Genomic DNA, 12,878 nt, shown 5'->3' on the forward strand with positions numbered 1-12,878 from the left:
CAGATATTTCAGTAACCCTGACACTCTTGAAGACTTTCATAAACTTAAATGAGTTTACCTCTTACCCTCATAAAATGAGGATTAGATTTGACCAGCATTTTTCTACACTGGCTGTACACTAGAATCACATGAGAGTTGTTTAAAAAAAAAAATCCCTAGAAACACCCCAGAGAAATTGGGGATGGGGAGGGTAACGCCAGGATATGTACCCCCCTCTATCAGTCAGGGTTGACATACATTGAATTAGATCTAAACACTTCATCAATCCTTCTCACCTTTCTTGAGCCTGTTGTAGATTTTGATGGCATGTGAAAATTACATGGTAATGTGTTTGTTCAAATTCTTATTTAACTGGTCCAGGTTTGGGGCAGATTGGTGTTTGTAATAAGCTCCCTAGATTACTTCAATATATGAAGCTAGAGCTTATAATTTCTGACTCAGAGAAACAGTTGTTAAACCTCAGGGATCATCAGAATCACTTGAAAGGCTTGTTAAAACATGAATTGCTGGGCCCACCCCCAGAGTTTCTGAGTTCCTAGGTGAAGCTGATGCTGCTTTAGGGGCTACACTTGGGGCATCACTGTCTCAGAGAATTGCTTCAATGTAGAGCCATTACTAGTGTCACTAGGGTGGGAATACCTACCAGGTGTGTTTTAGGGCATTCCAACTAGAACCATGAATCTCCAATTTGAATGTGCATCACCTGGGGATCTTGCTGAAATACAGACTGGATTTCTGACAGTTGTCTAGGTGATGCCTGTGTGACCTACAGAGAGAATACTGCATAGCAAGATACTAGCATAAGTAATCTGTAACAGTCATTTCAAACTTAAAATCAGCCATCAGGGAGAGTATGCTGAAAAGAATGCCAGGTAGAAGGCCACAAGGCAAACACGATTGAAGAATGACGAGCAGTATGGGATAAACTAAAGTGCAAATGCAGATGTATGATAATGACCCTTCCATCTATCACACTAACTGGGTGTTTAATGGAATTTTGTTGCCAGAGTCTTGCTGTTTAATGTATTATGGTTCTTGTTATGAAATTTATTGTGTATAGTGTATATAAGAGACATAGACAGTGTAAAAAATAAAACAACAAATACAGCCTCATTTTAAAAATTATTTTGACCCAGAAAACAAGTCTTAAAAACAGTTGAAATAGTTTTGAGTAATTGAGAGGCTTCACTAACACACCCAGTCAAGACTCTCCCTGATACCTAGAATACCAGTAGAGATTCATTTCTTTGCACTCCTAGAACAATTATTATCATTACTTGATTTGTGTTCTGATCCTGATAACACACCAGAAGTGTGCATGCATGGGAGTGCTTTTGGAAAATATGTATGTCTTGGTCCTATTCTCAGAGACTCAGATCTAGTAGATTTAATGGGCCCTTAATCTACATTTGAAACCCCCCTGGTGGTTCTTATGCATCTCCTCATTGAGATCCATTACTTCAGTTGGTCTTAGGTGACCAAGTCCCTTCTCCTGAGAAAAGCATGGGGCAGAATGAGATCAAGTGGAACAGGAGGCAGTGGACAGCAAGATTTAGTGCCAAAATTATTTGTGAATTTGTAAATTGTTACTTTGGTAAAATGTCTCTATATCTGTGAAATGGCTATTATTATTATTGCTGTTATTATTACTATTGTTAGAGAAAGGGTCTTGCTATGTAGCCCAGGCTGGCTTAGAACTTGTAAGCTTCCTGCCTCAGCCTCCTAAGTCTTGGGATTACAGGTGTGCACCACCATGCCTAGCTGAAATGGGAGGTGTTAATAATAGATTCTTTATAGTGTTATGGTTTGAGCTAAGTGAGACATCATATAAGATACCTTATAAATTCTAAAGCACTACAGAGTATTATTATTATTATGATAATTGAATTACACAGAAGTTAAGAGCTGATGGTGGCAGACAGGGTAGGTATGCCATTAATTACTTTTCTGTGAGCCCTCTTTGCATATATTATTGAATAAATATAAGGAAGATAGGGTTTATTTAGCCTGTGGAGACAGCTTTCTTAATATCAGCATTAGTGATATTTTGGACTAGACAATTTCTTGTGGAGAAAGAAGAGATGTACTATCCTGTACATTATAGGAAGTTTAGCAGCATCCCTGGCTTATACCCTCTGCATGCAGTACCACCCTTCCCCACTCTGCAGTTCATAGCCAAAAATGTTTCCAGAATTACCAAACTTTCCTTGCCAGGCCAAAAACTCTTTCCCATTGAGAATTACTGCTAAAAAAAGCAACTAATAGTTCTTAATTTCAACATAATGAATACCTGTTTTTCAACTGTATCTGACAAAAAAATAGGAAGTGCTGTTTAGGACATATCAAACACTTAGAATAACTTATCAAATATTGCCCTTTGAACAATGTGTCCTGGTTGCCTAGGATGCTATCACTGAAATACTTATATCCTGAAAACCCCTTTCCTACTCTTCATTCTTATTCTGTAAAAACTTAGAGAAGGGAATAATACCACATTTATTGGCAATAAAAAAATTGCTATTTGATATTTATTGGGTGCCTGTTATATAGGAATTAGATGTTGTATGTGTCCCATCACTTCATTCTCACTCTGCAAGGTGGCCTATATCACAGATAGAGAGACTAAAATTCTATAAATCAGAAACTTTCCCAGAACCACATAGCTGGCAAGGGGCAGAGCAAGTATTCAACTCCAGGCATTTCTCAATGTCAAGTCTGCTTTCTTTCCATCACAGGAATCCTCACTGATATGCTTTATAGTTTCTAAAATCTTAAGTTGCTATTTGATTATTTTTAGAACCTTTGAAGGTTCTAAAAAAGGGAAGTGGGGAAACAATTGCTATCCTGAGAGTCTATTATAGTTGATATCTGGTTAGTGAGTTTCCAAATTACAGTTGCTTGGAGTAAGCTCCCTCCTCTCTTTTGTCTGTATTCTAGTTTAGGGTGAGAACCTAACACTAGAACACAAGAGCATCCCATCCTATAAGTAGAGCAGAACTCAAGGCTACCATCTAAATATATGTGTTCACAAGGCACCGCAAGGTTGTAAGCAGAGTTCCATCAGTTTTTTTTTTTTAACTTCAAATATCCTGCTGTAATGCTATCTAGCTCTCAGGTAAGTGAGTGATATTCATGTTTTTCAATATGTCTTGTCTAATTACATTTCACAAAGGCCTATCTGTTGTAGAAGATACATTGATTAACAGAAAAATTATATTAGAGATGTCTCACTAGGTTAGAAATGCTATTATTTGTCTTAGTTCACTGTAATAAGGAAGAGCATATACCTTAAAATTGTTTTTCAGCCATTGGAGAGCCACAGGAAGAGAGAATGTTCTGAGAATTACATAAGTGGAGAAGTAAATCACTAAGGATAGCTATAGGATCTGTAATGCAACTAAAACTAAACTGAGTGTTTTAAAAAGATAGCATAAAAACAAAGGGACCATGAGGCTGTGTAACACATTTTTAGAAATGGAATTTGTACAAATGCCAATGAGAAAATTAAAAGTGACATGAATTGTCTAGTTATCACTTATTAATTGAGCAGAACTTTTCAAAGAAACAAATTTGCTTAATAAAATGATTCAAGAATAACTTTATATCTCTTAAAGTTTAGAGAAAACTATACAGGAAAAAAGAATAAAACTGAGAGGAATAGAACTTTATGGCACATCCTTCTTTTAAGAATACTTCTCAAGAATATACCATATATGCACAGGAAAGCAATGCAAGTAAACTGCCTGTATAGCTATCCTTATCTCAACTAGCAAAAACACTTGTTCCTTCCTATTATTGCTTATACTCCCTCTTCAACAAAATTAGAGATAAGGGCAAAATAGTTTCTGCCTGGTAGTGAGGGGGTGGGGGGGAAAAGGAGGGGGTGGGAGGAAAAGGAGGACACTTGGAAAGGGGGGAGAAATGACCCAAACATTGTATGCACATATGAATAAAAGAAAAAAAAGTGATCCTTAAAAAAAAAAGAATACTCCTCAGCATTTGGCAAATAATTTCACTTATTGAATATTTAAAGAAGAATACTGCTCTGTGTTGACACATGCATCCCAACAAAAAAGGAGCATGTTAGCAGATTCTGGCTGCACTGACCATTTGTTCCTCATCTTGTGGCTAGGTTTTAAATACAAAGAAGGGACTTGTGGGTTATTAATCTTCAGTAGGGGCTTCTGGTCTTCTAAGGGACTAAACAAATCCACATCAAGTGAGGAAAGTTACAAGACACTCTTTAGAAGATTCAGTCTAAAAAGATGATTTAGGATTTAGGGAACGTGAGAATCATCTTCAAATATTTGAAGAAGCTACAGTTAAAGATAGATTTTTACAAATAGCCAAGGAGTGCATGACTGAGATCTTGGATGGAAATTATAGGAAGATAGATGTCAACTATACTTTAAGGCAGCATATTTTACTAGACTGTTCCATAATGGAATGGATTATGTGATGTGATAATGAGTTTTCGGCAAACTAAGGTTATATGTTCTTCTTAATTCATCATTCATTCATTCATTCATTCACTCAACTAATAATTACAAATGTCTACTATGCACCAGGCATTTTAAATTATGAGAATATATTCATAGGTAAGAAAGACAAAGTTAGGGGAGGTGGGGCATGACAGCAGATTAGAAGCACCCTATTTTGACTCTATGAATAATAAGATTGAGGCAGAAAAACTGTATTCTGAAGAGAAAGAGCATTGGGAATCATGAAAGAGGTAGCAGAACAGCAGAAAACCATAGAGAAACAGAAGCAGCAGTGAAAGCACCAAACAAACCCCATTCTCAGTTTCCCAGAAGTGGGAAAGGAGCTGAAGATGCAATCACAGAGTAAGCCAGAAAGCCCCGGTAACAGATGGACAATTCTAGCTGCAAAGTAAGCCCATACCTCCCAAAAACCTTAAACCAAGAAGGGATTTGTGAGACAGTGACTGCTCTGATGTTGTTTCCCTCACCCTGAAAGCTATAGCAAGATGCTGTCCTGAGAGATAACTTACTGTTTGACACTGAGATACTCCAGGGGCTTAGAAACAATCATGGCTCAGGGAATCCTGGAACACCCTGCCTCAGTACAGCTATGAGAGGTGGCCAAGGAGTGTGAGAGGATCTGATGTGGTCCTACAGAGAAGTTCAAGCAGCAAAGAGCTCTGGTAGTGAACAGCATGGTGGTCAGAGACCGTACCATCCTTGGTGAGGAGCAGGTCCCATGGTCTGATGGCTTCAGTAGAAACAAAGCTGTGGCTGGAATAGTATTCAGCCTTCTGATTGCATGCATTGGCTGCTAGGTGGGTCTGAAGGCCATGAGCCCAGACCTTCTGAGTCATGTGATTTCCACAGCCTCCTCCCCTCCCCAAATGGAGTGAATTGCTTTGCAGAGTATGAAAGCACTAAGGCCAACCACTGGGGACTGCATCATGGTTGCTGCCAGATGGGACTGAGGGCCCTCAGTTCAGACTATCTATATCATGAAAACTTCCTCAGCTACCTCCTCCCCACAGAGAGGCAAACTGCTAAAAGGGGTCTATAAGCATCAAAACCAGGGGAGAGCACCTAGGTTCCTCTGTTCTTCCCCAACTAGGGAAAACTTAGTTCTCTGTTTGCTCCCCTTCCCCACACTGTCTGACACATTTAGGGGTCATCTTGAGGCCTAAATTCTTGCTGGTACTGGGGACACCAACTGGAGGCTTATGGAGCAACTGGGATCCTGCAGAGACCATAGGTTACAAAACTCCCTGTGGTTAGCAACAGTTCCTAGTGCACAATAGAGGGAAGCTTCTATACTGAAAGCAGCCCAAAAGTGGAAATGTAATCATTCTACAAGAGACATCATATAGTTTTCCTCAATCTGAACAGTGCTGGGGATCAGGTCCAGTTTCCTGGCACGTGGGAGAATGCTTGGCTACTGAGTCATGCCCCCAGTGGTAAGAAACGGTACCTTATATCACCCACTAGTCTGTCCTCCCAAAACATTGAGAACATTCAACTGAAAGATAATTATTTAAAACGTCCTACCAATGTTTTGGTAAATCCCAGATGTGCAAATCCTAATGCAGAATTACAATAAACATGCAAAAATCAGGCAACATGACTCCTCCCAAACTCAACAACTCCAGAGTAACAAACACTAATAATAGTGAGGTGCATGAAATCTCAGACAAAAAATTTAAAGAAAGGTTATGAGAATGATTAATGAAGTTCAAGAGGACAAAAATAAACACTTGAATGAATTTCAAGGAAACAAAAAAAGGAGCTCAATGCAATAAAGGAGACAATGCAGGACATGAAAGAATTCAATAAAGATACAGAAGTTATGGAAAAAACAAATTGAAATTCTGGAAATGAAAATCTCAGTAAGTCACATAAAACACAAAATCAAAAGTCTTTCCATAAGACTAGGTCAAATTGCAGACAGAATATCAGGGCTTGAAGACAAGGTAGATGTATTATAATATGCAGGTGAAGAAAAAGAACAAAACTAAAAAAGGATGAATTGAACATGCAAGAAACATCTGGGTCACCATTGAAAGAGCAAATCTATGAATCATGGACTTAGAAGAAGAGGAGTTATATACTAAAGGCATAGAAAACATATTCATAAAATAATAGCTGAAAACTTCCCAAATCTTGAGAAAGAGATAGTTACCCAGTTATAGGAGGCTTTTAGGACTTTAAGACAAGAGCAGAAAAGACCCTCCCCATATCATATTATGGTTAAAACAATAGTCATATAGAGCAAGGAAAGAATTGAAAGGCACAAGAGAAAAGCAACAAGTCACCTGTAAAAGTAAACCCATTAGAATAATAGCAGATTTCTCAACAGAAACTTTAAAAACAAGAAAGGCATGGAATGATGTATTTCAAGCCCTAAAAGAAAATAACTGCCAACCTAGCTTACTGTACCCAGCAAAGTTACCCTCTATAAATGAAGGATAAATAAAAACCTTCGCTGATAAAAACTAAAGCACTCCCTGACCCCTAAACCAGCATTGTGGAAGATACTTAAGAAATACTGCACACAGGAAAGGAGGAAAAATGCAACCATGAAAATATAGGAAAAATAAATCTCATTAGGTGGGGGTAGATGAGCAATACTACCAAAAGCAATCTACAGCTTCCATAAATCCTCATAAAATTTCTAATGTCATTCCTCAGAGAAATCAAAACATCAATCCTGAAGTTTACATAGAAGCACAAAAGACCTCAATTAGCCAAAGCAATGCTGAGCAAAAAAGAGCAATGCTGGAGGTATCACAATATCTGACTTTAAATTAATGTCTTTCCAGTCAGAATGGAAATCACCAAGAAATCAAACAACAAAAATGTTGGTGAGGATGTGGGGAAAAAGGAATCTTTATACATGTTGATGGGAGTGTAAATTATTGCAGCTACTGTGGAAATCAGTGTAGAGTCTCCTCAAGCAACTAAAATAGAACTTTCATATGATTTACTGTCTCACCTCTGGATAGATACCCAAAGGAGTATAAGTTTGCACAATATAGATGCCTGTACACCCATGTTTATAGCAGTACTAATCACAATAGCCAAACTATGGAATCAGCTTAGGTGATTTATCAACTGATGAATGAATAAAGATCATGTGGTATGTATACACAATTAAGCACTATTCTGCCATAAAGAATGGAATTATGTCTTTTGCAAGAAAATAGATGGAAGTGAATATCATCATATTAAGTGAAATAAGCTAGACTGAGAAAGACAAATATCACATGTTCTCTCTCATATGTGGACTATAAATCTAAAAAAAAGGAAATGAATAGCACAAATATAAATGGGAGACTGCATGGGGGTAGGAACCAATAGGAGGGGGCAGGGTGGAAGAAGAGTGTGGAAGGGGTGAATATGTTTGAAGTACTTCATATGCATGTATGAAAACAAAATAAAGAAACCCATTTAAAAATAATTTAAAAATAGGAGTCTTGGAGGTGTGGCATGAGAGTGGAGTACCTATCTAGCAAGTGTGAGGCCCTGAGCTCAAGTCACATTGCTGCCAGAAAGGCAGGGGAAGGGTATAAAAAATAAAATTATACTACAAAGACACAGTGTGGTCACAAAGCCAGATATGTAGAGCAATGAAATAGAATAAAAGATCCAGAAATAAGTCCACACAATTATAGCCATCTTATTTTCAACATAGGTGCCAAAAACATATGTTGGAGAAAAGACAGCCTCTCCAACAAAAATGATGTGAAAACAAGATATCTATATGTAGAATACTGAAGCTAGATCCCTATCACTCGCCCTGTATAAAAATTAATTCAAAATGGATGAAAGATCTAAATATAAGACCTGAATCTTTGAAACTGCTAGAGGAAAACATAGGGCAAACCCTTGAAGATACAAGCATAGGTAGCACCTTTCTGAGTAGGACTCCAATTTCTCAGGAAATAAAAACAAGAATTGAAAAATGAGATTTCATCAAATTAAGAAGTTTCTGCACAGCAAAGGAACAACCTACAGAATGGGAGAACATATTTGCCAACTATTCATCAGATAAGGATTAATATCCAGAATATAAAAGAGCTCCAAAAATTAAAGTCCAAAAGGACAATTTAATTAATATATAGGGCCAGGCACTGGTGGCTCACACCTGTAATCTTAGCTACTCAGGAGGCAGAGATCAGGAAGATCATGGTTCTAAGCCAGCTACAGGCAAATAGTTCTTGAGACCCTATCTGGAAAAGAACCATCACAAAAAAGGGCTGGAGGAGTGGCTGAAGTGGTAAGAGTGCCTGCTTAGCAAGTGCGAGGCCCTGAATTCAAACCCAGTGCCACCAAAGAGAAAAAAAAATTAATAAATGGGCAAATGAATTGAACCAATAGTTCTCAAAAGAAGAAGCACAAGCAGACAATACATGAAGAAATGCTCAATGTCCTTATCCATAAAGGAAATGAAAGTCAAACCTACACTGAAATTCCAGCTCACCATAGTCTCAATGGCAATCAAATAAAACAAACAACAAATATTGGCAAATATATGGTGTGGGGGGTGGGATGAGGGAGGAATTCTTATACACTGTTGGCAGAAATATAAATCAGTGCAGCCACTATGAAAATCAGCTTAGAGGCTCCTCTAAAAACTGAAAAATAGAACTACCATTTGATCTTGCTATACTAGTTTATATCAGAAGGAATATCAGAATAAAATCGAGAGACCTGCACACCCATGCTTTTAGCAGCACAGTAGCCAAAGTATGGAATTGGCCTAGGTGTCCATCAATTGATGAACAAATATGGAAATTGTGGTATGTATACACAATGGATTATTATTTAGCCAAAAAGAATAATGTCATTTTCAGGAAAATGGGTAGAACTGGAAATCATCATGCAAAGTGAAACAAATCAGACTGAGAAAGACAAATACTGCATTTCCTCTTTCATATGCAGAATCTAGACCTAAAAAAGAGAATAACATGAGTATAAAATAGGAGTGGAAACCAGTGGGAGGGGTGAGGGTAAAAGATTAGAGAGTGAAGGGAGAGTGAGTATAATCCAAGTCCGTTATATGCATATATGAAAATGAGTAAAATTGGAGAGATGAGAAAGAGTAATAGGGGGGTTACTTTTATCAAAGTGCATTATATGTACATATGAAAATATCATACTGAAATCCCTTTGCACAGTTAATAATTGTTAAAAATAAAGCCAAGTTCCCTGATCTCATGAAGTTTTTATTCTACAGTAGGAAGGAACAGAATTATAAATATTTTTCCATAAAGGACCAGATTAGTAAATATTGTAGGCTTTGTAGACCATATGGTCTCTGTTGCAACCATTACACTCTGCCCTTGTAGTCCAAAGTAGTCTTAGACCAAGGGTTGCAAACTATCCCATAGGCCAAATCTTGCCCATCATCACTTTTTAAAATAAAATTATATTAGAACACCATTACAATTAGCTGGTTTCGTATTGCCTGTAACTAACTTTATGTTTCAATAGTAGAGTTGAGTGGTTCTGAAAGAGGTGGTATATATGACTCATAAAATCTGAAGGATTTATCATTTTACCCTTTACAGCATGTTGCTGATTCCTGCCATAAACAATATTTAACAAATGATTGTGGCTATGTTCCAATAAAACTTTACTGGTAGACACTGAAGTCTGAATTTTATGTAATTTTCATGTGTCAAATAACATTATTCCTTTCTGATTTTTTCAATCATTTAAAAATGCAAAAACTTTTCTCAGTTCATAGGCCACACTAAAACATAGGTGAGCTGGATTTAGTCAAGGGATCATGGCTTGCTAATTCCTGCTGTAAAGTATTTTACCCAATCTACTTATCTTAAATACTATTTTCTCTGAGGAGGGCCTATTTTTAACTTCTATTATGCTGACAAATAACCCACCATTATGCTTATTAACAAAACATCCATGGTTGAACAAAGGTCATCAAAGTGCTTAGAGCAGTTGCCACTGGAGAGTGGAGCCTTTCTGATAAAATTCTAGTTGCCTCCCCAACTCTCTTCTGCCACTCCACTGGGAAGTCTCAATTAGAACATCTAACTGAACCAGACCTGTATTTTAGACTAAGTATTGCAAAATACCACACTGTCTATGCTGACAGATTTTAAAGTTCACTGTGGACATTATGACACTTTAATATACAGAGACCTTTAACTCTTCTTTGCCTCAGCAATTCCTTTTCACACTTTGATGCATACTTTGCATAATTAAAGGCCTGTGAATCTCTCAAACAAAAGAACTATCCATTTTGGAGACTACATTTAGAGGGTGCCTATAATTTTTCTTTTTCCCCAAAATAACAATTTTTCCTTCCTGTCACACTACTCATAATCAAATGGAAAAAAAATTAAAATGTATGATGAGGTGCTTCATTAAAGTGACTAAGACAGTTAATCATAAATTTCATCTAATAACCACTTTTAAGCCCTGAATACTCTTGTGAAATACATTCATCTTTTTCCCAGCATAAATTTTTAGTTTTGACAAGTCTTCTACCTGTATATTAAAATTCTGTGAGTTAAAAAAATCCTTTTATCCTGTCCTTATATATCTCCTTCTTTCATGCCATCTCTCAGTTGTTAATGGACAGACCACACTTCCCTTCAGTTTTAAAAACCTTTCTTCATGCTTCAATAGATTTAACTCTGAAAACTAAAATTATTTTTCAGTCATAAAATCACTGTCTTCCCATGAAGGTGTTTTCGTTTTGTGCTTAACCATTATGGAAAAGCATTTATCCATTATTTTGCCAATGCATTAGCTGATGCGGCCTTGGGGTAGCTCAAATCAATACATGTCTGATTAAAAGAGCAAATTGGCTTATTACTGGAAACTCCCACTTTGGGGCAATTAGGACTTCAAAGAAACTTGGCAATGACCTTACCATGATAAACTTAACTACTTAGAGTCAAGTTGTTCTTAGATACAAATTGTTGGTCTTATCATGACCTATTTATTTGCTTTGAAATTAAAACAAACCTGTGTTTTGTGAAATAACAGATGGGATTGGGATGTCCATTGACTTCAAGCACTGAGAGGTTGCCTTTCCCTGCCAAAAACCTTGCTAGTGCATAAAGTCATCCTGACTAACTGGGTGATTGCTCTAAATGGCCCCTTCCTTATCTAAGTGCCCTTCACAGTAAAATTCTTTTCTTTTAAACATGAAAATGTGCAATGTTACCAGTAAAGTTTATTTGTATACATAAAGAAGAGAAACAAGTTCAGAGTTCAATGTTAAGACTAATACCACTTTCTTTTTCACTTCCTATGAAAATGGACTTTTTGCAAGTAGATAGATGAATTCTGTTTTGTGGACACAAATCCTTTGAAACTAATGTTGATTCCGGGGCACGCACAAATGCAAGGACAGTGATGTCATAATTTTTAAACAATGACAGCAGTTATTGCATTCATTATAACTTGTGTCACACTTCCTCAATCTGTCTGACCCACTTTTGTAAGGCTATATTCTTTGGAAAAATTCCAAACCTGGATTAATCCAACTTTCCTTCAACTCAGCCTAGACCCACACAGTTCCAGTGTGGGAGAAAAAACACATAAATAACTAGGAGGACTGGTATTACTTTAATTTTATTGTAAGAATTTCAAGTTAGCCATAAGTCATATCAGACAACAGTACTACATTTCTCTATTTTCTTATACCCAGGGCCACTGAGAAATGTAGATAGTGTAATATTTTCACAATTGTATCTTTGCGCCTGTTTCTTTCCCAACTGTTGCAGATTAAAAACTGAAAAAAATCAGTGAGCAATGTTACTTTAAAATAATATAGTTGTTGATATGCTCATGATAATGTTTTACTTTTAATTCCTCTAAGACAAGAAATGTTTGTTTTGTTTTGTGGTACTGGGGATTGAATCCAGGATGATGAATATGCCAGACAAGTGCTCTACCACTGAACTATATACCCAGTCCTCTTTTATCCCTCTTATCTTCTTTTAGTATAAATGCTATGGTTTGGATAAATGTCCACCAAAGGCCCATGCGTTAAAGTTTTTTGTCCCCAGCCCATGGAACTGTTGAGAGGTCTTGAAAACTTTGAGAGGTGGGGCCTCATGGGAGGAAGTTAGGTCATTGGAGGCATGCTCTTGAAGTGGATATTGAGACTGCGGGTCCATTCTCTCTTGTTTCCTGGACACCATAGCCATGATGAAAGCAGCATCCTCTGGTACCTGATCCCACCAGAGATCCAAAAAACTATGAGGCCAATCCATGGACTGAAACTTTCAAAATGTGAATCAAAATAAACCTTTCCTCTTTTTAAGTTGATTATCTCAAGTATTTTGTCAAAGTTATAGAAAGTTGACTAACATAGTGAGGATTTCACTTACCATTTCAAATTAATCTATGTACCACATC

This window comes from Castor canadensis, chromosome 8 (assembly GCF_047511655.1).
Source record: "Castor canadensis chromosome 8, mCasCan1.hap1v2, whole genome shotgun sequence".
Classification (NCBI taxonomy): Eukaryota; Metazoa; Chordata; class Mammalia; order Rodentia; family Castoridae; genus Castor; species Castor canadensis.